The sequence below is a fragment of the Pristiophorus japonicus genome, chromosome 4, assembly GCF_044704955.1.
Source record: "Pristiophorus japonicus isolate sPriJap1 chromosome 4, sPriJap1.hap1, whole genome shotgun sequence".
Classification (NCBI taxonomy): domain Eukaryota; kingdom Metazoa; phylum Chordata; class Chondrichthyes; family Pristiophoridae; genus Pristiophorus; species Pristiophorus japonicus.
In genome coordinates, this window is record NC_091980.1 from 122247148 (window position 1) to 122274519 (window position 27372).

The following is a 27372-nucleotide window of genomic DNA, read 5'->3' on the forward strand; positions in this document are numbered from 1 at the left end:
TGCCTTTTGATTAAAATGGAGTCCTGGCCTTTCCAGAACTTTCTGCATTTTAGCAGCCAGCTTGCATAAACAGCTAAACCTGCTGTTAGATGGCTGATGGTTATCAGACAGCTAGGAGACAAGTCATGCTGAGACAAGTAACCCCCCATGGTGCTCTCCTATTGTCTACACTACAGGAGTTCCATGTCACCCCACCCTTATCTTCTAGCCATTATCTCTTTCCTTTACCTCATCCATTTGAAGCAAACAGGTAAACTGACCAGGAAATTGAAACAATCCTGACACAATACAAGACAGGTGATAGCCCATTACCTATGACTCATTGAGTAATGGCCATTTGGCTTTCTGATAACCCTGACAAAAGGAAATATTTGGACACCATGTCAGGACCAGGATATAGTAATTAACTCTTTATCTGTATTCACTGACGGTGAGACAGAGCAATACACAGGGAGAGACCAGAACTTTGGTTTTACTGTATAAATATCTTGTTAAACTGAACCATTGCGGAGGTGTTCATTTAGCCCTTGACTGAGTGAAACCTACCCCTTGCGAGCAAGTAAATTAAAAGGGAAACTTCTATCGGAGCTGTAAGTGTCGGAGTCATTCTTTTCGGAGGTCGAGATTTCGACAGTTATTGGAGGTCCCACCGAGATGCATACTCTCTGTCCTGTGAGTAAAACGGATACAGGCATAGTGCCTCTCCAGTGAAAGGCTTCGGTGGCCAAACAAGGTGAGCCGTTGCTCACAAGAGGTTTCTTCACTGTTGAATCGCAGATGTAATCTGTTGTCCACAGCTGAGGTACTGCATCTACAAGACTCGGCATTTAAAAGTTAAAGGTATTTTTTTTTATAACCATTTCTTTCTCAGCTCGCCAGCAGAAGAGAACAGGTTCTGGAAAAAAACCTCGAGACAGCCCGGGGAAGGTTTCAGTAGGTAAGGGAGCGCTAGTCGATCGAAAAGGGTTCCAGGTTCTTATGTGATAAGATTTTTATTGTTTTTAATTCGGAAGGGGTTTTTATGTGATAAGACTATTAAAAAAAAAGAAAAAAGAAAGCGCTAATCGATCGAAGGTTCTTATGTGATAAGATTTTTATTGTTTTTAATTCGGAAGGGGTTCTTATGTGATAAGACTATTAAAAAAAAGAGCGCAATCGATCAAAGAGTTTGGGTACGGAACCTTAAGTTTTATCAGCTGTTATTAGGATAAGTTAAGGACTCGGTCTGTAGTGGCGTACAACGCAGACTGAGAATTTGTTTAGAGGTTATGATTTGTGTACTCACGGGAATATTGTTTGTTGTCCTTGTATTACTGTTGGTTGCAATACCTTTGTGAGTCATTGCCATTAGAGAAACGGGAAGAGTCACTAGGGAAAGTTGTGATTCGAAAAAAAAACACAAGGATTGATTAGGAAAAGAAACAGTAACTGATTGATCAACTACGATTGGTTCGTGCCAACATATCTCACACACCCAGACTGAGCCCGAATTAAGAGCCTTTTCAGGCCACGTAACGGCCAGGAGAAGTGGGCGTAGAGAACTCGGTTGGCCGAAAGGATTGTGAGATCAGAAACTGTGGGAAAATCTTAATCATCCAGAATGGGTGCCAGAGCAAGTTAAAACACCACAAAAGGCACACCAGCCTATGTCATGCTCCAGAATTGTGGTCAGTCTTCAATTGACCAAAGAAACAAAAACGGTAAAGTGGACTAAGGGTGAAAACAGGCCATTTCCACCCGATGGTTCATTTAATTTAGAGAGAACAACTTGTCTCCAGGAGTGTCTTATAAACAGAGATCCAGGTAGAAAAAAAAAAGGAAAGTAATAGAAAAGGCCTGGGTTCCGATTCTTCAAGTCCATGTAAAATTAACAGAGGAAGTAAATCAAATGTAAAAAAAAAAAGAGAACCTGATAGTGACTTATGGATTCAAAAAAAAAATGAAGCTAGCAAAAGAAAAAGCTTTATTGAATGGAGAGAGACTTGTGAATGTCTTGTCTTTCAATGAGAGTGCGTGAATGTCTTGTCTTTGAATGAGAGTGCTTCTGTCTTTTTTCCTTGTGTCTGGAAGCCTGTTTGGAAAGGTTGTGGAACTGTCTGTTTGTTTTAGCTCCACCCACTTTTTCAAACAAAGTGAAGTTTTTTTTAACCCTTCATAGTGTTGTCCTGTATGTGGGAAGTTTAAGACATTTTAAGTTAGAAGCGCAGGTGTGGATTTATTCGGATGAGAGGTTACGGAGCTGGGAAATGCACAAAGGATAGGTTTGTTGAGACATGGTCCCGGTGGTTAAAAGTTGTAATGCCTTTTTTTTTAAAAAGCCTTTGTGGGTCTCTCGAGGTGCAGGCTGGGGGAGTACACTCTCATTGTCCTTGGTGTAAATTCTTGGTACAAAAGCTTCTAGCTCAGGAAGAGGATTTTTTTTTGATATAAAGAGTGACAGTACAATAGTTGAATTGGGATTTTGAGATATTTCAGGTGATCTCTTGATCAACATTTTGGGTGTATTGGAAAAATCTTGGGTTTGGAAGCCTTTTAATAAAATTAGAAAACAAGTACTTTACATTCTGTGATCTGTGAATCACCATAAGCATAAATGAGAAGTCCGTGTAACACACAGATTTGTCCAGTTCAGAAGCCCACACAAATATTCTCACAATGCTTAAAGGATGTGGAATGAAGTATTCCGGAATGCTTTCCAGAATCTTAAGCAGTCCCTCACTTCAGCACCAGCCTTGGGATTACCAGATTACACTAAGCTATTCAACTTATTTCTGCATCACAAGTCGGGTTTTGCACAATCTGTTTTGACTCAGTTACATGGGGACAGGCAGCGACCGGAAGCATATTTCAGTAGACCCAGTGGCACGCGGACTACCAGGATGTCTTCCTTTGTTGGCAGCAGCTTATTATGCTATGCAACAGGCTCAGTCAATAACTCTAAATCATCAGACCATTTTGTATATCCCACACTCTGTCGAGATTTTACTTACTAAATGTGCCACCCAACACCTAACCTCCGCAAGAACCACTAAATACGAGGTCGAACTGTTATCAAATCCGAACCTTGTCATCAAAAGATGCACTACCTTAAATCCAGCCACTCTACTCCCCACGGAAGACGACGGCGAACCCCATTCATGTGAAATGGTAACCGAATTAGTGACTAAACCACGTATCAATCTAACAGATGTACCAATGTGTAATCCTGATCTAGTGTACTATGTTGACGGATCAGCCTTACGAAATGATAGGGGCCAACCTAGAGCGGCTTATGCAATTGTAACTCAGTTTAATGTTGTCGAAACAGCCTCTCTTCCAGACTCCTTTTCAGCCCAACAAGCCGAATTGTTTGCGTTAACTCGAGCCTGTATTCTGGCTGAAGGACACACAGTTAATATCTACACTGACTCCAGGTATGCTTTTGGGGTATCACATGACTATGGACAAATTTGGAAGATTCGCGGGTACCTGACTTCTTCAGGAACCCCTATCAAAAATGCAGAACAAGTGGAAAATCTCCTGCAAGCCATTCAATGCCCCTTAAAACTTGCCATTATCAAATGCCAAGCACATACATGCCAGTCGAATGAGGTGGCACTTGGGAATGCCAGAGCTGATAATGCAGCTAAGTCAGCAGCTCTGTCGAAAGGGGGGATGCAGGTGTCATTGTTCCCACTAAGGAAAAATAATTGCTCAGACCCGCCACCCACTATTAATGACGTGCTGGCCTTTCAGACACAGGCCAGTACGGAGGAGGTGGTGACCTGGACGAAGGATCAATGTTATAAAAATCCAGAAGGAATATGGGTTCACCATGACGGCCGCGTGGTGGCCCCTAGATCCTTACTTCCATGGATTGCCCGATGTGTTCATACATTCACACATGCAGGCAAAGGGGGATTGGCAGATTATATTTTGGCAACTTGGTATGCACCAGGTATTTCGGCAATTGCAAAACAAATCTGTGAAAATTGTGTTACCTGTCAGACAATGAATCCGGGTAAGACGGAAAAAGTAGAATTTGCCTCCCACCCAAATCCAGTCGGGCCTTTTGTACATTTACAAATGGATTTTATTGAATTACCTATGTGTATGGGATTCAAGTATGTATTAGTTATTGTAGATGTGTTCTCTCGATAGATTGAAGCCTTTCCATGTAAAAAGGCCGATGCCACTACTGTTGCTAAATGTTTGTTAAAAGAAATTGTACCGCGCTTCGGAATCCCTGCTAAGCTTTCCAGTGATAACAGGTCACATTTCACGGGAACTGTTATAAGAGAAATGTGTAAAGCTTTACAGATTAATCAACGTTTTCATTGCAGTTATCATCCACAATCAGCTGGACTTGTTGAAAGATATAATGGAATGCTTAAAAATAAGCTGGCAAAACTATGCAATGACACTGGACTGAAATGGACAGAACTGCTGCCCTTAGCTTTGATGGATATACGATCTGCAACCAACAGAACAACAGGCCTGTCACCGCATGAGATAGTTATGGGACGTCCCCAACGACTACCTTTTACAGCACCATTTACTGCAAAACAGATGGACATCCACAAAATGGAGGAAAATATGTTGAATTATTGTATTGCACTAACCAAATGTATTTCCAGCTTTCATTCACAGGTAAAGGAAGCTCAAGTCAAGCCAGCGGAAGGGAAGTGTCATAACCTGGAGCCAGGGGAATTCGTTTACATCAAGATTTTTAAAAGGAAAAGCAGTCTACAGCCAAGATTCGAAGGACCATACCAGGTCTTGCTGGCGACCAATACTGCAATCAAGATAAAGGAAAGACCAACATGGATCCACGCATCCCATTGCAAACGGGCACCCGACCAGGAGGAAGGGACGAAGGAATCAGAGGAACAGAAAAAGGAAGACTGAATAAGGAACTGTATGGACTATGGGGACTGATGGTGCTGGGCTTGACAGGGTTTTACTTCACATTATTGATTACACCAGGGGTACAGACCCACCACCGAAGGGAATTGCACGTAAACGTATTTATGGCACTGAGTCATAGGTATGCTCAAGAAAGAAACTTGTCGAGTTGTTGGATATGTTCCCATGTACCTGTCCACTCCAGGGGGGGTATTCCCCTGAGATCTGTCCCCTTTAACGAATCAGAAATGGTAGAATGGTTGACAGTGCAAAACAGGACAAAACTAACTAAGGGGCCAGAAACGAAGGAGCAAACAGAATGGAGGTCGGCAGGGTATAAACTTACAGTCTTCCAGGGATGGTACCAGCCCAATTATGATAATAACCATCAGCCTCCCTTCCTAAGCATTACTCCCAGAATAAGAAATCCTGAAGGTATAATATGCCTAGTGAGTAATGAAACTAAAGAAAATGGAAATGGAGAGACTGTACAAGATCAGAATGGATTGAGTTGTCCTTGTGAAGGACAAAATGGGGGAATGTGGAAAGCATTTTTATCTAAGCTGATACCATACGGTATTTGTGTGCCTTTTGATTAAAATGGAGTCCTGGCCCTTCCAGAACTTTCTGCATTTTAGCAGCCAGCTTGCATAAACAGCTAAACCTGCTGTTAGATGGCTGATGGTTATCAGACAGCTAGGAGACAAGTCATGCTGAGACAAGTAACCCCCCATGGTGCTCTCCTATTGTCTACACTACAGGAGTTCCATGTCACCCCACCCTTATCTTCTAGCCATTATCTCTTTCCTTTACCTCATCCATTTGAAGCAAACAGGTAAACTGACCAGGAAATTGAAACAATCCTGACACAATACAAGACAGGTGATAGCCCATTACCTATGACTCATTGAGTAATGGCTGTTTGGCTTTCTGATAACCCTGACAAAAGGAAATATTTGGACACCATGTCAGGACCAGGATATAGTAATTAACTCTTTATCTGTATTCACTGACAGTGAGACAGAGCAATACACAGGGAGAGGCCAGAACTTTGGTTTTACTGTATAAATATCTTGTTAAACTGAACCATTGCGGAGGTGTTCATTTAGCCCTTGACTGAGTGAAACCTACCCCTTGCGAGCAAGTAAATTAAAAGGGAAACTTCTATCGGAGCTGTAAGTGTCGGAGTCATTTTTTTCGGAGGTCGAGATTTCGACATCTGTGAGGGAGAGAGTAAACAGTTTGACCTGCCTTAGCCACAAGATCAGCAAATAAGACATGGGCCATGTACAATATCTTGCCTATCATAGCTTAACTGGAAAGAAAGTCAAACCATCCAGTTCTCCAACTTTGCATCCAACTGCCTCTTGAATGACTCCAGAATTATTGCCCCAACTACTGTACTCAGATATTTTGTCCAAGTTTCATAATGTTTCTTAATAGCAGTGTCAAATTGCTCTGCCAATGTCAATTCTTCAGCCACCTAGTTGGAAATTCGAAATGCCCCGAGGCATGGCTTGCCTCTCCCTCCAACTGTCGGAGGGTGATGGGGGTGAAACCTGTGCCCACTGTTTTGACCCCCAACCCATCTTCCTGGGTCTGAGCTTATTACACAAACAGGGCAAGCTCCCAGCAACAACACCGCTGTAAGGAAATGGTTACATTCTTTATCTTAACTTTAGCTTTTAAGTGAGTTACTGTTAGTTTCAGTTAGTAAAAGAAATTCCAGTCAGATAGTGCTTTAGCTGATCAGGAGGAACCACAAAACTGTCTTTGTTAACTCTAGCCTTGAAAAGGCACCTGCCATAGAGGGAGTGTGAATCAAGTTATGGGAATTATTGCCTGCTGTGTGCCTTTATATGTAAATAAGGCAGTGCTTACCGTCCCTACATTTTCTGTGGCTTGCTCTGGAAACCCATTATATTGCTGAACACCTGTATAAGATGGGACCACTTCCAAACTTACTTCCTGACCTTCAGTCCTGAGTTTCTTCAAGGTATATGCAGCTGGTTTCGAGTGCAGCAAGGCTTTCAACTGTATGTCCCATCTTGAAGGTGCGTCCTACTGAGGTATGGGTATCTAGGAGATGCAGTGAAAGAGCTGTAAAGGTGATGAGGGTTAGGCATTGGTGAACAGCACAAGTGTAACAGATTGACAAGCAAGACTTTGCAGCATGCAGTCTTGTGTCATCTACAAGATACACAATACTGTTGTGATTCCTTTAAATGTGCATGTAGTCTTATGTGTCTCTTCCTGGGTAGTATACATGGTATTGAGCCTGGTCGTCACCTGTTGCTAGAAATGGCACATCACTATTCTCTGGGATGCATGACTTAAAGTGCCAAACTTAATTTTGTCAGCTATCAAAAGTGATATCTTAGGATTACGTAGGATATACGGCACAGAAACAGGCCATTCAGCCCAACCAGTCCATGCTGGCATTTGTGCTCCACTTGAGCCACCTCCTGTCTTTCCTCATCTAAATCTATCAGCATAACCCTCTATTCCCTTCTCCCTCATAAGCTTGTCTAGCTTCCCTTTAAATGCATCTATACTATTCGCTTCAGTTGTATATATAATCTATTTTGTGCCTTCACATCGGTTTTCCTTTCACTTCATTTTAGCGAGTCGCTTCTGACAAATATTTAAAATTAATATTTAAGTTTGAAAAGGGCTGCAACAATATTTGCCCCCATATGCTGCAACTTACCTTTAAGTATATACATCCATTTAATTTGGACCTGCTGACTCGACTTTTGCATGTATCCCATTAGACTTGCTTCCCACACAGGGAAAATAAATGAGTTGACTATGTAAAATTGGGGGGGGGGGCGGCGGCAGCCAGCTCAATGGACTGAGGTCTAGCCTCGCACTGACATCTTTGCACCTGGCAGGAAACTGAGGCAGAAAAGCCTCATTTTAGCCTGGAACGAAAAATTTCCTCCATTACTTTTAAGTACCATTGCACAAATGATATCGCATCCTGAGCCAAATGCTGCAAATTTAAACCATAAGCAATTTGCAGAGAATCACAAGCAGTATATTTCTAGCATCAGTCTAGGCCACCAGGGGAATGGACATTTTGAACAAAAAGTCACAGAACCAATGAACCTCAGCAGTCAAGTGGCTGAGTGCATTTTATCTAACAAATAATTAATGATAAAAACTGACTGAGAATTGAATGTGCCTCATTAACTTCTTCCAGTTCTCATCAAATTATAATACAATTGAAAGTCAAAAGGACTATTATCATTTCACTATCCTTGCAAACAAATTGAAAAAGATATGCAAAACCATTTTTCATTAGGATACCCTTTTAAATGTCCTGAATGAAAAGAGTTCAGAAATGTTAATAGAATTGTCATTTCTATTAGGGACAGAGATCTATAATTATAACAGAGAATAAAGCACAAGACATTCGTTGCCTTGTTCTTGATTCACAAAACCAAATATTCTCTGCATGGATTTGATGAGGACATTCTGCAATCTTCTGATTGGCAATTCTTCTCCCACCTTTAACTTCTCTGTTTCTAAAACAAACTTCCTTGCCTCTACTTTATTGATATTACTATTGTTGGTGCTCCGAATTTTACTCTCATTTCTCACAAGTTGCAAATATGCTTCCAACGCAATGTTCCCCCTCCCTGGATCCTCAATGTGTTCAAATCAGAACTCATTGCACAGTCTGCAACTCTTTCCCAGCATCTCAAAACTGTGAAATTCCTTACTTTGCTGAGTCTTCCCTCCCTCCTAAACTACGGAGGCTTTTAAAATCCAAGCTCGCATTGCCAAATACCATATCTTGATTTACTTCTCACCTTTGAGTCAGAAGGTTGTGGGTTTAAACCCCACTCCAGAGTCTGGAGCACATAATCTAGGCAGACTCCATGCACTATTGGAAGTGCCATCTTTCAGATGAGATATTAAATCGAGATCCTGTCTTCCCTCTCAAGTAGATGTAAAAGATCTCATGGCACTAAATTGAAGAAGAGCAGAGGAGTTCTCCCAGCGTCTTGGCCAATATTTATCCCTCAACAAACACCTAAAAATAGATGATCTGGTCAGTTATTTAATTCTTGCCAAATTATATATTAATTTACCCCAGTTAACGAGCTGCTTACAGAAGAACATAAGAACAAAAGAAATAGGAGCAGGAGTAGGTCATACTTCCCCTCGAGCCTGCTCCTCCATTTAATAAGCTTATGGCTGATCTTCTACCTCAACTCCATTTTCCCAGCGCATCCCTATATCCTGTGATTCCTTTAGTGTCCAAAAATCTAGTTTAGATGCTTCAACCAAGAAATAGCCTTTAGTGGACTTGATTCAGGTATAAGATTGATTGAAATGGATGGAAAGTGGTTTGGAGTTTTGGAATTCCAGGATAACTGGACATAGATACTTCTCACTTTGCAAGGTTTTATTTTACAGTGAAGTACTTGCAATTGCTATGATTCCAGTGAGCCAGTACACTTGTTATCCAATTATCGTTGGATTAAAAGAGATCTACCCAAGAAACCATGCTTCAGAATGGAAATATCCCAATCATATGTTCCAGTCACAGCTAGGTTCCCAGACCTCTCATGCCCTCAGTATAAACCCAATAACACTGACATCCCTGTCAGGGAGTGGGAGAGATCGGTATGTGAAGTATTCACAGTTTTCCAAACAGAACAAAACTCTTAAGCAAAGCTCACAGATATTTTTCTGCTAACTGTCCTTTGAGAGTCTGTGCCTGCATGTCGGTCTGTGCTTGGTGCCTGTCTGGTTCCAACAGAGGACTCTAGAGACAAACATAGACAAGAACAAGGTTTCATTTTTAGATTCTGAGATTATAAATTAATAACCTGTTTAAATTGTATTGTATATTCAGCCAAGCCTGCATATTTTCCTACATACCCCCCTTTACTCCAATAGTATTACAAATCTATTATTATTGATAACAAAGTGCTCACATGTAAGGTCCTGTAACAACTGACTGGCCAGCTGATTCGTGAAACTTTTTAACATAAAAAGGCTAATTGCCGAATCATGCGCTCACAGGGAGTGCTCGGTGGGAAATCGAGGGTCCACTATTTTCTGTTTATATAGGGTACGGTGGCATAGTAATTATGTTACTGGACTGGTAATCCTAAAATTTGAGTTCAAATTCCACCACGGCAGTTTTTAAATTGAATTCAGCATAAAAAATCTGGAAATAAAAAGTTGGTATCAGTCAAAGTGACCATAAAGTATTCAGATCGTTGTAAAAACCCAACTAGTTCACTATTTCTTACAACACAACAGTGACTACACTTGAAACATCCGGTGGTCGTGAAAGGCGCTATATAAATCCAAGTCTTTCTTTCTTTTTATTTTCCTTTAAGGGAAGGAAACCTACCATCCTTACCTGGTTTGGCTTATATGTGACTCCAGTACCACACCAACATGGCTAACTCTTAAATGCCCTCTGAAGTTTCCACTGTATCAAACTGCAATACAGAACTGCAGCAATTCAACAGGAATTGAGCAATAAATGCTGGTCTTGCCAACGATTCCCACATCCCGAGAACGATATTTAAAAAAATGGAAGGACTGAAAATCAGGCACTACTGACTACTATTTCCCCAGCCGGCAATCTCTGACTGCTGCTTCTTGCTGGCACCGTCCAATTGAGGAATCAGCCCTACAGTTCCAGAAGTGAACGTGTAAAAGCCTGGTTGTGCCCTGCCGATGGCTTGGTTGATAAAGGCACTATGTAACTGAGCTATGCAGACAGAAAAGGCCCAGGTCTCAGTGGTGATCGCTGGTGAGTCAGCTAATCTCAGCTGGGATGGCCACAGTTGCGATTTGCACCCTGGGTTATAGAGAAGAAAATACGCCAGAGTTCCTGATCGTGATTGTTGTCTAATGACCACTACTGGAGCATATATATGTCTGGGCATTCTGTGAAAATCGGCACACCTGTCATGCTTCTCCCTACACAGACACATATTGCTCAGGCTGGCAATTGAAGAGCTGCCACTCGTACCAGGGCACCGGGGATGCCCTGTGCCTGTGCATACATATCCCAGTGCAAGTTGTGCTTCAAAGAATGCAGGGGGAGAAAATGGCTGAGGCGAGAAATGTTTCAGTAATGCACTTACGAACTGTTGTCCATTGTGAAATATCGACTGTTTAAAAGGACACAGTGCAAAACAAAGTCCTTAATTGAATACGATTTGTTCTCCGTTCATCAGTTGTCCCAAGCAAGAGATCTTAATTCTTATACTTGATGCTGACCGATTTTTCTTGGAAAACTTTGTCGAAGAAAGCAAATGACAGAGGTTGCAGTAATTAGACTAATAGGAATGAAGGAGAGTCAGTCACAGATCTGGCCTCTCTACTATCTATAGGTTTATACTGTGCCAAAGGAACGTTAGACAGCAAGCAATGTCAGAGACTGAACAGGGGCCTTTTATACAGCAGCCACCTAATACTGAGTAACCAACCATCCAAGTCTCAGTGAAAATGTCCTTAATATTGTGATTAGTGTTGATTGCCAGTTTCCTGACTGATCCATCCTTAACAAAGTATTAGAAGCCATGCTCACAATTCTAGTTTAAGGGACAGGAAAAAGTTCTGATGCTAAATACATGGAAGTTGCATGGTACAAGATTGCAAAATTTAGTTGCACAAACAGAAATTTTGGAAATTAACGGATATGAGTGGAGAATTTAACCATGCATTCACACTACCATTTCAGCATCGGCACAAAGCAATTTTGGCTTTGCACAGATGCTAAACTTGTGGTGTCCACAGTGGTGACCCGAAATTCAGTACCGCTGGAAAGCTGGTGCTCCTCCCACCTTTTTGTGGCCATTAGCGCCAAAATTTTTTCATGACTGGGGCACCCCATATTCAGCTCCAAAAGTGAACAAATGGGTTCCAGCGCTAATGAACCCTTCCGAAGTGGATTTCTCAGCAGTGTGGCTGTCTTAATTTGAGCGTTATCGCCACTGAGAAATTCACATGCAGGTAAGGGTTTCTAATGAGCCAGCTGCTTCCTGGCTTTTTTTAAAGGGCAGGGTTTGCAGCAAGGCCTTGAGGGGTGAAGGAGGTTGGAAGGATGGCTGGTGTAAGAGGTGCAAGAGGTGCAAGGAGAGCCAACAGGTTCACTGATATGGAGCTGGAGACACTGATGGACGGTGTGGAGGACAGAAGAAGAATACTGTTTCCTGACGTGGGGAGACCTGGCAGACAGGCAGTACATAATGCATGGAGGGAGATTGCAGGGGAGGTGTCAGCCACTTCCATATATGTGAGGGCACACCCTCCCAGGAGCGTGCTGGTCAGTCTACACCCGGCCCTTCCAGGGTGGCGATGGGTTGATGCCTCCTGGCTCTGGGGCAATAGGGATCCTCCTCCCCCTCTTGTGTCTCCTCCTCCTCCTGCACTTCCTCCTCCTCAGGTGGTACTGCTGGCTTGACCTCCAGTGGCTGTCCCCTCATGATGGCCAGCTTGTGCAGCATGCAGCATACCACGACGATTACGGAGACCCATTGAGGAGAATACTGCAGGGTGTCACCAGAGCGGTCCAGGTACCGGAATCTCTGCTTAAGGATGCCTATATACTGCTCGATGATGCACCAGGTGGCACAATGAGCGTCATTGTATGTGTTGTGTATAGAAGAACTCCACGAGGCTGAGTACTGTGAGCTAAACTTAGTGTGACCGTAGTCTTCTTTATTACAACTCCAGATTGCCTAAACAACATGGCAGCCAACCTTTTATACTGGCCCTGCACATGTGTGTAGGTGATCATTAGGACTCCAACAGTCGCGCTGTCTGTTGGCAAGTATTACATAGTTACATACATAACATTACTGCCCCCCCCCCCACAAAGTCTTCGGTACAAGTTATTTACAAGTTGAGGCGATCCAGAGCCTTTTGCTCCCTGGTTGATTGTCTAAGTCCAAACCCTGGCGTGTGTGAGTTGGTCGGACCATTGCTGCACTGCACCGCGGCTGGTCTGACCAGACTGTCAGGAACGGTGGGTTCATCCTCGTGATTGACAGCGAGGTCGATTGCTGGTTGGGTGTGTGTTGGTGGATCGTCGATGGTGATGTCCTCTTCAAGTCGTTCCTGGTTGTCAGTAAATCGCAACTTGGACTGATCTAAATGCTTTCTGCATGTTTGGCCATTTAACAGTTTGATTATAAACACCCTATTTCCTTCCTTGGCCAAAACAGTGCCAGCAACCCACTTGGGACCATGACCGTAATTCAGGACAAACACAGGGTCGTTAACACCAATATCACATGAAACAGCCGCGCGATCGTGATACATGTTCTGCCGGTGTTGCCGAGTTTCCATGTGATCATTAAGATCCGGGTGGACTAGGGAGAGCCTGGTTTTAAGGGCTCTCTTCATTAACAGTTCTGCCGGGGGAACCCTGGTGAGTGAGTGGGGTCGCGTCCGGTAACTGAGCAGAATGCGAGACAAGTGGGTCTGCAGGGAGCTGTCTGTCATGCATTTCGTGCTCTGCTTGATTGTTTGGACTGCCCGCTCCTCTTGACCGTTAGACGCGGGCTTAAACAGAACAGACCTGACATGCTTGATGCCATTGCGGGTCATAAACTCATTGAATTCTGAGCTGGTGAAACACGGTCCATTGTCGCTGACAAGGACATCGGGCAAGCCATGGGTGACGAACATAGCCCGGAGGCTTTCAATGGTGGCTGTGGATGTGCTGGATGACATGATTACACATTCAATCCATTTGGAGTAAGCGTCCACAACGACTAAAAACATCTTTCCTCGAAAGGGGCCGGCAAAATCTACGTGAATCCTGGACCACGGTTTGGAGGGCCATGACCACAGAATCAGTGGAGCCTCCCTTGGTGTATTGCTCAGTTGCGAGCAAGTGTTGCACTGATGCACACATGACTCCAAGTCCGAGTCAATGCCGGGCCACCAAACATGCGACCTGGCAATTGTCTTCATAATGCAAATGTCTGAGTGGGTACTGTGTAGGTCACGTATAAACGTTTCCCTGCCTTTTTTTGGCAAAACCACGCAATTACCATATAAGAGACAATCCGACTGGATGGACATTTCATCTTTGCTTTGGTAATACGGCTTAATTTCATCTCACATTTCCTCAGGAACGACCGACCAGTTCCCATTTAGGACGCAACTCTTTACTAATGATAGCACAGGATCCTGGCTGGTCCAGGTCCTGTTCAGGTGAGCTGTGACGGGTAATGAGAGAGGATTAATTAGTTGTGCGAGGCCCCTTGGGGCAGAGTGACCATAATAAGAACTTAAAGAAAGGTAACTTCGACGGTATGAGACGTGAATTGGCTAGGATAGACTGGCGAATGATACTTAAAGGGCTGACAGAGGATAGGCAATGGCAGACATTTAAAGATCACATGGATGAACTACCAACAATTGTGCATCCCTGTCTGGTGTAAAAAATAAAACGGGGAAGGTGGCTCAACCGTGGCTTACAAGGGAAATTAGGGATAGTGTTAAATCCAAGAAAGAGGCATATAAATTGGCCAAAAAAACCTGGGGACTGGGAGAAATTTAGAATTCAGCAGAGGAGGACAAAGTGTTTAATTAGGAGGGGGAAAATAGAATATGAGAGTAAGCTTGCAGGGAAAAACTGACTGCAAAAGCTTCTACAGATACGTGAAGAAAAAGATTAGTGAAGACAAATGTAGGTCCCTTACAGTCAGAATCAGGCGAATTTATAATGGGGAACAAAGAAATGGCAGACCAATTGAACAAATACTTTGGTCCTATCTTCATTTAGGAAGATACAAATAACCTGCCAGAAATACTAGGGACCGAGAGTCTAGTGAGAAGGAGGAACTAAAGAAAATCCTTATTAGTCAGCAAATTGTGTTAGGAAAATTGATGAGATTGAAGGCCGATAAATCCCCAAGACTTGATAGTCTGCATCCCAGAGTACTTAAGGAAGTGGCCCTAGAAATAGTGGATGCATTGATGGTCATTCTCCAACATTCTATCGAATTTGGATCAGTTCCTATGGACTGGAGGGTAGCTAATGTAACCCCACTTTTTAAAAAAGGAGGGAGAGAGAAAATAGGGAATTATAGACCGGTCAGCCTGACATCGGTAGTGGTGAAAGTGTTTGAATCAATTATTAAAGATGGAATAGCAGTGCATTTGGAAAGCAGTGACAGGATCGGTCCAAGTCAGCATGGATTTATGAAAGGGAAATCATGCTTGACAAATCGTCGAAGAATTTTTTGAGGATGTAACTAGTAGAGTGGACAAGGGGGAGCCAGTGGATGTGGTGTATTTAGACTTTCAAAAGACTTTTGACAAGGTCCCACACAAAATTAAAGCACATGGTACTGGGGTAATGTACTGACGTGGATAGAGAACTGGTTGGCAGGCAGGAAGCAAAGAGTAGGAATAACGGGTCCTTTTCAGAATGGCAGGAAGTGACTAGTGGTGTACCGCAAGGTTCAGTGCTGGGACCCCAGCTATTTACATTATACATTAATGATTTAGACGAATGAATTGAATGTAATATCTCCAAGTTTGCAGATGACACTTAGTTGGGATGCAGTGTGAGCTGTGAGGAGGATGCTAAGGGGCTGCAGGGTGACTTGGACAGATTAGGTGAGTGGGCAAATACATGGCCGATGCAGTATAATGTAGATAAATGTGAGGTTATCCACTTCGGTGGTAAAAATAGGAAGGCAGATTATTATCTGACTGGTGACAGATTAGTAAAAGGGGAGGTGCAATGAGACCTGGGTGTCATGGTACATCAGTCATTGAAAGTTGGTATACAGGTACAGCAGGTGGTGAAGGTGGCAAATTGCATGCTGGCCTTCATAGTGAGAGGATTTGAGTATAGGAGCAGAGAGGTCTTACTGCAGTTGTACAGGGCCTTAGTGAGGTCACACCTGGAATATTGTGTACAGTTTTGGTCTCCTAATCTGAGGAAGGACATTCTTGCTATTGAGGGAATGCAGCGAAGGTTCATCAGACTGATTCCCGGGATGGCAGGACTGACATATGAAGAAAGATTGGATCGACTAGGCTTATATTCAATGGAATTTAGAAGAATGAGGGGGGATCTCATAGAAACATATAAAATTCTGACGGGGTTAGATGCCGGAAGAATGTTCCTGATGTTGGGGAAGTCCAGAACCACGGGTCACAGTCTAAGGATAAGGGGTATGCCATCTAGGACCGAGATGAGGAGAAACTTCTTCACTCATTGAGTTGTGAACCTGTGGAATTCTCTACCACAGAAAGTTGTTGAGGCCAATTCGTTAGATATATTCAAAAAGGAGTTAGATGTGGCCCTTACGGCTAAAGGAATCAAGGGGTATGGAGAGAAAGCAGGAACGGGGTACTGAAGTTCATGATCAACCATGATCATATTGAATGGTGGTGCAGGCTTGAAGGGCCGAATGGCCTACTCCTGCACCTATTTTCTATGTTTCTATGTTTCTATGACCCCTCGCTCTCAAAAGCATCCATGACCAGTAGCAAGTCTGCGGGCTGCGACATTTCAACCCCAGTGGTGGGTAATGGTAACCGGCTGAGAGCATCGGCACAGTTTTCAGTGCCTGATCTGTAGCGGATAACATAGTCATAAGCGGATAATGTTAGTGCCCATCTTTGGACGCGGGATGAAGCATTGGTATTTATACCTTTGCTCTCTAAAAACAGCAAAATAAGCGGCTTGTGGTCAGTTTCATGCTCAAACCGAAGTCCAAATAGGTAGTGGTGCATTTTCTTCACCCCATATACACATGCAAACGCCTCTTTCTCGACCATACTATTGGCTCTCTCAGACTTAGACAGATTTCTAGACGCGGATGCAACCGGTTGGATGTTGCCCGATACATTGGCTTGCTGTAACACACGATGAGCCATCACAAGCTAGTACTAAAATTTTATGTGGGTCATAATGTACAAGTAACTTATTTGAACATAGCAGGTTCCTGGCCTTCTCAAAGGCTGTGTCTTGAGATTTGCCCCAAACCCAATTGTCACCCTTACGTAGCAACAAATGCAAAAGCTCTAACAATATGCTCAACCCGGGTTGAAAGTTATCGAAATAGCTGAGGAGTCCCAGGAACGAATGCAACTCCGTCACATTCTGTGGTCTGGGTACATTCTTGATGGCCTCTGTCTTTGAGTCTGTGGGCCAGATGCCATCTGCTGCAATCTTTCTTCCTAAAAATTTGAATTCTGGCGCTAGGAAAACACACTTGGAGCATTTCAGCCTGAGTCCCACTCTGTCTTGGCGACTTGGAACCTCTTCCAGGTTGTGTAAATGTTCGATGGTGTTATGACCAGTGATCAGGATGTCATCTTGAAACACAACGGTGCGCGGAACAGATTTTAGCAAACTCTCCATGCGTCTCTGGAAAATGGCTGCAGCCGAGTGAATGCCGAAAGGGCACCTGTGGTATCTAAACAGCCCTTTGTGTGTGTTGATACACGTCAGTCTTTTCGAAGATTCAGCCAGCTCCTATGTCATGTAGGCGGAGGTTAGGTCCAACTTCCCCCCTCCGCTAACGTTGCTAACAGGTTATCCGCCTTGGGCAGCGGGTACTAATCCTGTGGTGAGACTCGGTTAATCGTTACCTTGTAGTCTCCGCAGATTCTGACTGTGCCATCACTTTTCAACACCGGAACAATTGGACTGGCCCACTCATTGAACTCAACTGGCGATATGATTCCTTCGTGTTACATAGAAACATAGAAACATAGAAAATAGGTGCAGGAGTAGGCCATTCGGCCCTTCAAGCCTGCACCGCCATTCAATGAGTTCATGGTTGAACATACAACTTCAGTACCTCATGCCTGCTTTCGCGCCATATCCCTTGATCCCCCTAGTAGTAAGGACTACATCTAACTCCTTTTTGAATATATTTAGTGAATTGGCCTCAACAACTTTCTGTGGTAGAGAACTCCACAGGTTCACCACTCTCTGGGTGAAGAAGTTTCTCCTCATCTCGGTCCTAAATGGCTTACCCCTTATTGTTAGACTGTGACCCCTGGTTCTGGACTTACCCAACATTGGGAACATTCTTCCTGCATCTAATCTCTCTAAACCCGTCAGAATTTTAAACGTTTCTATGAGATCCCCTCTCATTCTTCTGAACTCCATTGAATACAAGCCCAGTTGATCCAGTCTTTCTTGATATGTCAGTCCCGCCATCCCGGGAATCAGTCTGGTGAACCTTCGCTGCACTCCCTCAATAGCAAGAATGTCCTTCCTCAAGTTAGGAGACCAAAACTGTACACAATACTCCAGGTGTGGCCTCACCAAGGCCCTGTACAACTGTAGCAACACCTCCCTGCCCCTCTACTCAAATCCCCTCACTATGAAGGCCAGCATGCCATTTTCTTTCTTAACTGCCTGCTGCACCTGCATGCCAACCTTCAATGACTGATGTACCATGACAGCCAGGTCTCGTTGCACCTCCCCTTTTCCTAATCTGTCACCATTCAGATAATAGTCTGTCTCTCTGTTTTTACCACCAAAGTGGATAACCTCACATTTATCCACATTATACTTCATCTGCATGCATTTGTCCACTCACCTAACCTATCCAAGTCACTCTGCAGCCTCATAGCATCCTCCTCGCAGCTCACACTGCCACCCAACTTAGTGTCATCCGCAAATTTGGAGATACTACATTTAATCCCCTCGTCTAAATCATTAATGTACAATGTAAACAGCTGGGGCCCCAGCACAGAACCTTACGGTACCCCACTAGTCACTGCCTGCCATTCTGAAAAGTACTCATTTACTCCTACTCTTTGCTTCCTGTTTGCCAACCAGTTCTCAATCCACGTCAGCACACTACCCCCAATCCCATGTGCTTTAACTTTGCACATTAATCTCTTGTGTGGGGCCTTGTCGAAAGCCTTCTGAAAGTCCAAATACACCACATCAACTGGTTCTCCCTTGTCCACTCTACTGGAAACATCCTCAAAACAATTCCAGAAGATTTGTCAAGCATATTTCCCTTTCACAAATCCATGCTGACTTGGACCTATCATGTCACCTCTTTTCAAATGCGCTGCTATGACATCCTTAATAATTGATTCCATCATTTTACCCACTACCGATGTCAGGCTGACCGGTCTATAATTCCCTGTTTTCTCTCTCCCTCCTTTTTTAAAAAATGGGGTTACATTGGCTACCCTCCACTCCATAGGAACTGATCCAGAGTCTATGGAATGTTGGAAAATGACTGTCAATGCATCTGCTATTTCCAGGGCCACCTCCTTAAGTACTCTGGGATGCAGTCCATCAGACCCTGGGGATTTATCGGCCTTCAATCCCATCAATTTCCCCAACACAATTTCCCGACTAATAAGGATTTCCCTCAGTTCCTCCTTCTTACTTGACCCTCTGACCCCTTTTATATCCGGAAGGTTGTTTGTGTCCTCCTTAGTGAATACCGAACCAAAGTACTTGTTCAATTGGTCTGCCATTACTTTGTTCCCCGTTATGACTTCCCCTGATTCTTTCTGACTGAAAGGTTTGTCTTTACTAACCTTTTTCTCTTTACATATCTATCGAAACTTTGCAGTCCGTCTTAATGTTCTCTGCAAGCTTCCTCTCGTACTCTATTTTCCCTGCCCTAATCAAACCATTTGTCCTCCTCTGCTGAGTTCTAAATTTCTCCCAGTCCCCGGGTTCACTGCTATTTCTGGCCAATTCGTATGCCACTTCCTTGGCTTTAATACTATCCCTGATTTCCCTTGATAGCCACGGTTGAGCCACCTTCCCTTTTTAATTTTTACGCCAGACAGGGATGTACAATTGTTGTAGTTCATCCATGTGGTCTCTAAATGTCTGCCATTGCCCATCCACTGTCAACCCCTTAAGTATCATTCACCAATCTATCCTAGCCAATTCACGCCTCATACCTTCAAAGTTACCCTTCTTTAAGTTCTGGACCATGGTCTCTGAATTAACTGTTTCATTCTCCATCCTAATGTAGAATTCCACCATATTATGGTCACTCTTCCCCAAGGGGCCTCGCACAATGAGATTGCTAATTAATCCTCTCTCATTACACAACACCCAGTCTAAGATGGCCTCCCCCCTAGTTGGTTCCTCGACATATTGGTCTAGAAAACCATCCCTTATTCACTCCAGGAATTCCTCCTCCACCATATTGCTTCCAGTTTGGTTAGCCCAATCTATATGTATATTAAAGTCACCCATGATAACTGCTGCACCTTTATTGCATGCACCCCTAATTTCCTGTTTGATGCCCTCCCCAACATCACTACTACTGTTTGTAGGTCTGTACACAACTCCCACAAAGTCTTTTGCCCTTTGGTGTTCTGCAGCTCTACCCATATAGATTCCACATCATCCAAGCTAATGTCCTTCCTAACTATTGCATTAATCTCCTCTTTAACCAGCAATGCTACCCCACCTCCTTTTCCTTTTATTCTATCCTTCCTGAATGTTGAATACCCCTGGATGTTGCGTTTTCAGCCCTGATCATTCTGGAGCCTCGTCTCTGTAATCCCAGTCTGTCCAGTTCAATCTCTACTTTCTTCCTCATCATGTACGGAACCGCCTGAACTTTGTGATGGACGGGCCATGCACTGGGGCCTGGATGGATCTGTACCTTGGCGCCTGTGAAGTTGCCAATGCCTGGTTCGAATAACGAGGGAAACTTGCTCAGCACTTGGGCACACGAGGCGTCATCCACTGAAGATCGTACTTTGATGTCGTTCCATCTAATCTGTTCTAGCCAGCTTATGCCGAACAGTGTTGGACCATTGCCTGGAACAATCCACAATGAAAGGTCATGCACAGCTCCATCATACGATACCTTCACTGCCGTACTTCCAATGACTGATATGAGCTCTTTGGTGTAGGTATGCAGCTTTGCATTAATCGGGCTCAGTTTGGGGCTTTGTGCTTTATTGTCCCACAGTTTCTCGAAAGCCTTCTGGCTCATTATTGACTGACTCTCACCCGTGTCCAACTCCATGGATACTGGAATTCCATTTAATTTGACTTTCAGCATTATAAGAGGGCTTTTAGTGGTGAAGGTATGTACCCCATTTACTTCTTCCTCGGGTTCAGCTGCCGGTGCTGCATGATCTGCGCTGGATCGATTATCCTCTGCCATGGTGGTATGTCACAGCACGGTTGCACATTCGCTGGAGGTGCCCCATCGTTGCGCAGCCTTTGCACACTTCGTGCTTGAATCAACATTGATGGGCCCGATGATTAGCACCGCAGTGCCAACACGGTGCTAATGGATTCACATTCACCCCCGGTGGCAGACTCTGAGTCATCACAGGTCTTGCAGCCGCAGATGTATAGGCCCTGCCATATGCAGTTCGGCCTGCGAGCGATGTCATTTTATGTACAGTACTTGCCGGTGAGCTTCGATGTTGAGAAGATATCTGTTTGGTGTTATCGTCCGTGGCCATGCATGCCTGGGCGATCACAATGGTCCTGCTCAAGTCTAGGGTTTCAGCAGCTTTCGAAGAATGACCTCGTGGCTGATGCCCAGCATGAAAAAGTCCCGCAGCATTTGCCCCAACGCAGCTCCAAAATCGCAAGGTCCCGTGAGGCGTCTCAGGTTGGCGACATAATCCGCCACGTCCTGGCCCCCGGGGCGATGGTGCGAGTAAAAACGATAGCTAGTCATGAGGATACTCTCCTTCGGCTTGAGGTGGTCCCGAACCAGCGTGCACAACTCTGTATATTTCTTCTCCGTTGGTTTTGTCAGTGCAAACAGATTCTTAATGAGGTCGTATATTTTAGGCTCTCAGACGGTGTGGAGAACCATCCTGTGCTTGGCCGCGTTATTGTCTCCTTCCAGCTCGTTGGCCACGACGTACTGGTCGAGATGCTCGTCGAAGGCTTCCCGATCATCACCCTCTGTGAATCCCTCTAATATTCCAATGGCAGCCATGGTTGCGTGAAGGTTTGTATTCTGTTACTCATCGCCAGTTGTAGTGTATAGATGAACTCCACGAGGCTGAGTACTGTGAGCTAAATTTAGTATGACCTTAGTCTTCTTTATTACAACTCCAGAGTGCCTAAACAATATGGCAGCCAACCTTTTATATTGGCCCTGCACATGTGTGCAGGTGACCATTAAGATTCCAACAGTCGCGCCCTCTGGTGGCAAGTATTACATAGTTACATACATAACAGCATGCTCTGGTGCTGTCCTGGGGTTCTGTAGAGGAGTGAGCAGGCAAGTGGACAGGGGATATCCCTTGACACCAAGCAGACAACTGCAATCCTGATTCGGGCCGGGGAAGATGACGGGCACACTGGTCTGGTGCAGAATGAACGAATCATGGCTCCCTTGCCCGCTGTCTGTCTGCACGGTGCTGATGGCGATGCCTTCTCCTGCGTGTCGCCCTCCTTCTGACCAGGTGTACCAGGTGTCGCCCTCCCCGCCCCCCCCAACACTCCTCCCATCCTCAGGGTGAACCCTGCCAAGCAGGTCTCTGCAGCACACAGGACTCCACTAAAGAATCAGACCTGAAAGAAGTATGTGCAAACCTCTGAGAATCACTCAGCAGGTTGACTGTAGCCAAAACAATAAAACTATTAAAAGATAAAAACAATGGATGCTGTAATCTTAAATAAAATCACTAATAATTACTAAAACTATTATCAGATAAATACATAGGATGCTGTAATCTTAAATAAAAATGCTAAAATTAATAAAACTATTAAAAGATAAATACAGTGGATACTGTAATCTTAAATAAAATCACTAATATTTAAAAAAACTATTAAAAGATATATACAGTGGACGCTGTAATCTTAAATAAAAATACTAAAATTAATAAAACTATTTCCCTACCAAAGGGCCCCGATCGCGGCAACACTCCAGCGGTGTCCCGTTCGAGCACCGACTCGAACACCTCGCGGGGGCACTGCTGGGAAAAAGCTTACCTTTTGCAGCTGAAAATCCCTGTCTTTGCCGCTTTCCAGCAGCCCGCATGCTGCAGAACTCTCCGCTGGAATGTCTCCTTTACAGCGGCTTCACTGCGCCGTTTCCAGCGGAAGTGTACACTGCTCAAATCCCCCCTGAGTTGAATATGGCTCGGGGAAGGAAAATCATCCGACTGTGGCAGCCGATCGATTTTATCGGCTGCCCGCCCAAACTCCGAGGCAGCCGCCCTTCGGGATGGTGAATTTCGGCCCCTGGGTGTCAAGGCACGAACAGACTCCAGGGTAAAGCAGAGTGAGATTTCCTGCTTTGGAGAGTTCAGGGCCTGACTCCCAATTCAGGCTACATTTATGCCATAATTGCACTTCACACCAACATAACACTTAGGGCTCGGTTTTTGCCTTTTTGCGATTTTGGCCGTTTCCGGGCACAAATTGTGGTGAAATCCAAATTTTGGCGCCGGGTTAGCCCTAGAGCGCGCAACTTTTGCCAAATGAAAGTTCGCGACGGGCGTTAGCACTAACTCCGGTGTTGCACAACAGAATTTGTGCGCCAGAGCCAAAAGTTCCGATCGAGAAAAAGAAATCGGCCATTCTGCGCATGTGCCAATTTTTTTCCCCGCACTTCTGGTCTGCTGTCCGATTGCAAACGCTAATGCAGAGCACAGCCGCCGCGCGCATGTGCCGTACACCCAGGGCTGAATCCACCATTTTATTATTCAATTTTCATGATGATGGAGGAGGAGGACAACAGGCAGCATGTGCGAAGATTCACACAGGAGGCTAACAAAGCTCTTGTGGGGACTGTGGAGAGGAAATGGCAGGAACTCCACAGGAGGGGTGGATCTCGACCGATGGATCTAGAGCCCTGCCAGTGATTTTTAAGAGGATCTGGAGGGCGATTGCTGACGAGGTCTCTGCCTCAGATGATGATCATCATAGGCAGTCCCTCCAAGTGAGGATGACTTGCTTCCATGCCAAAAAGGAATGAGTTCACAGGTGTTTCAATGATCCCGAATTACATCTTGGAGGGAGGAAGATGCCTGTGCTTGGATTTTTTTAACGTGTGGTGGACGTTGCACACCAGCCAGCACACGGGCTTGACAGAGTGAGGTCTTGGTCCAGTGGCAAGGATTACCCAAGACGACTGGAGACCAGCTCTGCTGCACGGACCAAGTGCGCACAAATATCGCAGTGTGAGCTGGCCCGTGCTGCCCCTGGGCCCTCGCCTCTTCTGGGCGTCAGACTCACGCCTCTCTTGGGCCCCAGCCGCTTCCTTCTACAAACTCTTGCCGCTCCTTTGCCCCTCCTGCTGTGCCTGCCCGCACTTCAATCAGCGACCTGACTTCGCAGCTGTCACCCTCCTGCAGTGGTATGCCGCCGCACACTGCTCCCTCTGATGGCCCTGGCCTGCTGAATTGAATTAGTGAATTGAAGAGGATTTACTGTGATTGAAAGGCTGCATTAGAGGGAGCAGCGTGCGGCAGCCCAGCCCGGCCCGGAAATCAGCACGGCCCCAGCCTGCTGCCTCAGATACAATATTAAGGACTGGGAAGCAGTGCCAGAAAAAGTTTAACAATCTTTCAAGGGTCGTTAAAGAGAGTACAGTTTTTATTCATGCACTCCATTATCACTTAAATGATAAATCTGACACACCGTTCATTTTGATGCTGTTGCTGTCTCTCAGCACTTTGTGGGTTGCCTCCTAAAATGCATGACACATAGGTAGGCTTTGTGTGCACCCTGTTTGACATCAATGATCTTTACACATTATTAAGATTGCTTTCTGAGATCTGATGTTTCCGCAATTCGATGTCTTTCTGATGAATCACATGCAATTTCCAAGGCCATTAAACAGAGATCTGTGTTACATTCAGACAGTACGGTATAAGTGCTTTGGTGGCTTGCTGTATGTGCCACAAGAGCAGATGGATCCCCTTGTAACCATTTCCATTTTCATCTTTGCAGGCAAAGAAGTCCCACAACCGGCATGAATGGGTGCGGACAGGGGGCGGTCCACCTCAGACCCTGCCACTTACCGACCTGGAGGAGCAAGTGACAACCTCATCGGTATCTCAGGTCGGGCAACTGCCAGTTGTGGCACAGACCCTGCTCGGACACTGAGGGTAAGCTCTGCACACTGCCTGGGCTGGGTTAGGGCAATGTGATGCAGTGTCTCTGGACTAGGGTTTGGGCACTGTGATGTAGTGCCTGTGGACTAGGGTTGGGGCAATGTGATGCAGTGTCTCTGGACTAGATATAATGGAGTAGCGCCAGTCCTTCAAATGAGCCTGTGCTATGTGGCCTTCCTTATGTCACCCTGCCCCTCCCCTGCTGCTAACCACTCATCTGTTGCTTTCTACTTCCAGATAACCAGTCAGAGGTGCCAAATCCTTGGGATCAACCCTCCATGTCAGCCCACCATGTGGAGGAGGAGGAGGAATTTGACAAAGAGGAGTTGACGGATCAGTTAATTCCGGGGCAGGGGGAGGTGCAGATACAGTCTACACCTCTTTTAACACTGGAAAACACCTCGTCCGAGGATGATGTTACATTCCCAGGCTTTGAGATCTCTGAGGCTCCTGGGACTAGTGGCATGCAGCAACGCAGTTCTGGGGACGAATCCCATATGCCATCTCTCCAGAGTTGAGTCGGCAAAGTCGGTCTGCTGACAGACAGGCAGACACAGAACTGGAGTAGTCACTGTGTGGTTGCATAAGATGGAGACTTGTTTACCTGATGTACTATCAATAAGGTTTACACTGTGTATATACATGCGAGCACCACTAGAGTGTTCAACTGGTGGAGATCGGGGTTTCCTGCCCTGGTGACAGGGGCTGTATAAAAGGGGAGCCACCATCCGGCTGCCTCACCCTGGAGTTTGAAATAAAGGACCAGCGTCACTACAGTTTGAGTACAACACATTGCCTCATGGAGTCATTCATAGGTACATTACAGACATAATACTGGGCCCCAGACTCACACCTCTCCTGGGCCCCGGTCACTTCCTTCTGCAAACTCTTGCTGCTCCTTCGCCCCTCCTGCTGTGCCTGCCCGCACTTCAATCAGCACCTGACTTCGCAATCGCCGCACACTGCTCCCTCTGATGGCCCCGGCCTGCTGAATTGAATTAGTGAATTGAAGAGGATTTACTGTGATTGAAAGACTGCATTAGAGGGAGCAGCGTGTGGCAGCCCGTACCGGCTCTGAAATCAGCGCGGTTCCGGTCTGCTGCCTCAGATACAATATTAAGGACTGGGAAGCAGTGCAAAGCTTAACAATCTTTCGAGGGTTGTTAAAGTGAGTACAATTTTTATTCATGCACTCCATTGTCATTTAAATTATAAATCTGATACACTATTCATTTTGATGCTGTTGCTGTCTCTCAGCACTTGACGGGCAGTGCAGTCCTGTTGCCATTGGTAGGCTGTAGGTCTGCCTGTATGAGCTGGCATATCTCTGTCAGCACTTCTTTTCGGAAGCGCAACCTTCTAACGCACTGTGTCTCAGAGAGCTGGAGGTATGAGCGATGTTCCCTGTAAAGTCTTTGGGGGTAAGGTCTCCTCCCCATACATCTGCGACCTCTTCAATTATGTTCAAAATGATCATTTTGGCGTATAAATAAAGCAGCCAGGATTAATGGTTAACATAATATAGCCCGCATCTTTTAAAATGTCCTTAAAAGTCCTTTAAAACGAATTATAAACTCACATAAAACTTCACTATGAAAAACACAGCCTTCTTCTCCAAATCCTTTTGGGCACTGAGCTTCAGCTCTGTTTTCAAGATGGCGCCGTTAGCTGCTTTTTGTTGACGGGTTCCGGGTGGACGCTAAATCGCGTGATATGGCCAAAAGTTCCGCCCAGGGCGCTAGCGTAGCATTGCAAGCCGATTGACATCATCCAAACGGTGAAAACATCAGGCAGGCGCTAAGTTGTAGCGCCGTCGCCAAACCAGTGCTGAAAATTCCGCCCGGGCGCAAAATATTGTGTGCCTCATTTTGCGGCAAAAAAAAGTTTTTGCATCCCGACAAGATGCTAAACAGGGCACAAATTAGCCGAAAATCCAGCCCCTTATAGTGTGAACATTACTCTGTGATTTACAATTGAAGGGAGAAATATTTTTATATCTCAGAATGGAGAAAGGAATATTTGCAAGACTCAATGTAGGCACATGTATATTGGCTGTTCAGAGACCTCGAGTAATGAGATCCATTATAGCCCCATTACAACCCAACCCACATAAGGGCCACGGTTTTGCCACATGCGGCGAGATCGATGCGGCCGGTGTTGGTGACGTGTGGTAAGCCCGCTCCCGACTCGAGCCCGCCCTCTGTGCTGAATCTTCTGATGGTTAGGCTTGGCTTCCTGGTCAATTAAGAGGAAGCCGGTCTGATTACGTCATTTGATGACGCGTCATCAGCCGGTTTCGTTAAAGGGACCATGCCCTTAATGATCTTGACAGTTTTTCTGTCACTGTCCTGCAACATTGAGGCGCTGATAACACTGAGAAGCACTGCACAGAGGTGCACGGCTGCACCCAAGCTCTCCCATGACTCTCTC

At 45.0% G+C, this 27372-nt stretch overlaps 1 long non-coding RNA gene across 1 annotated transcript; it reads left to right on the forward strand.

Annotated features, from left to right (window-relative positions):
* The first annotated feature begins 6857 nt into the window (after positions 1–6857).
* Positions 6858–25445, forward strand: LOC139262159 (uncharacterized). Its single transcript, XR_011592919.1, has 3 exons — positions 6858–6938; positions 24779–24936; positions 25180–25445. It is a non-coding gene; the product is annotated as an uncharacterized lncRNA (long non-coding RNA).
* Positions 25446–27372: the final 1927 nt, after the last annotated feature.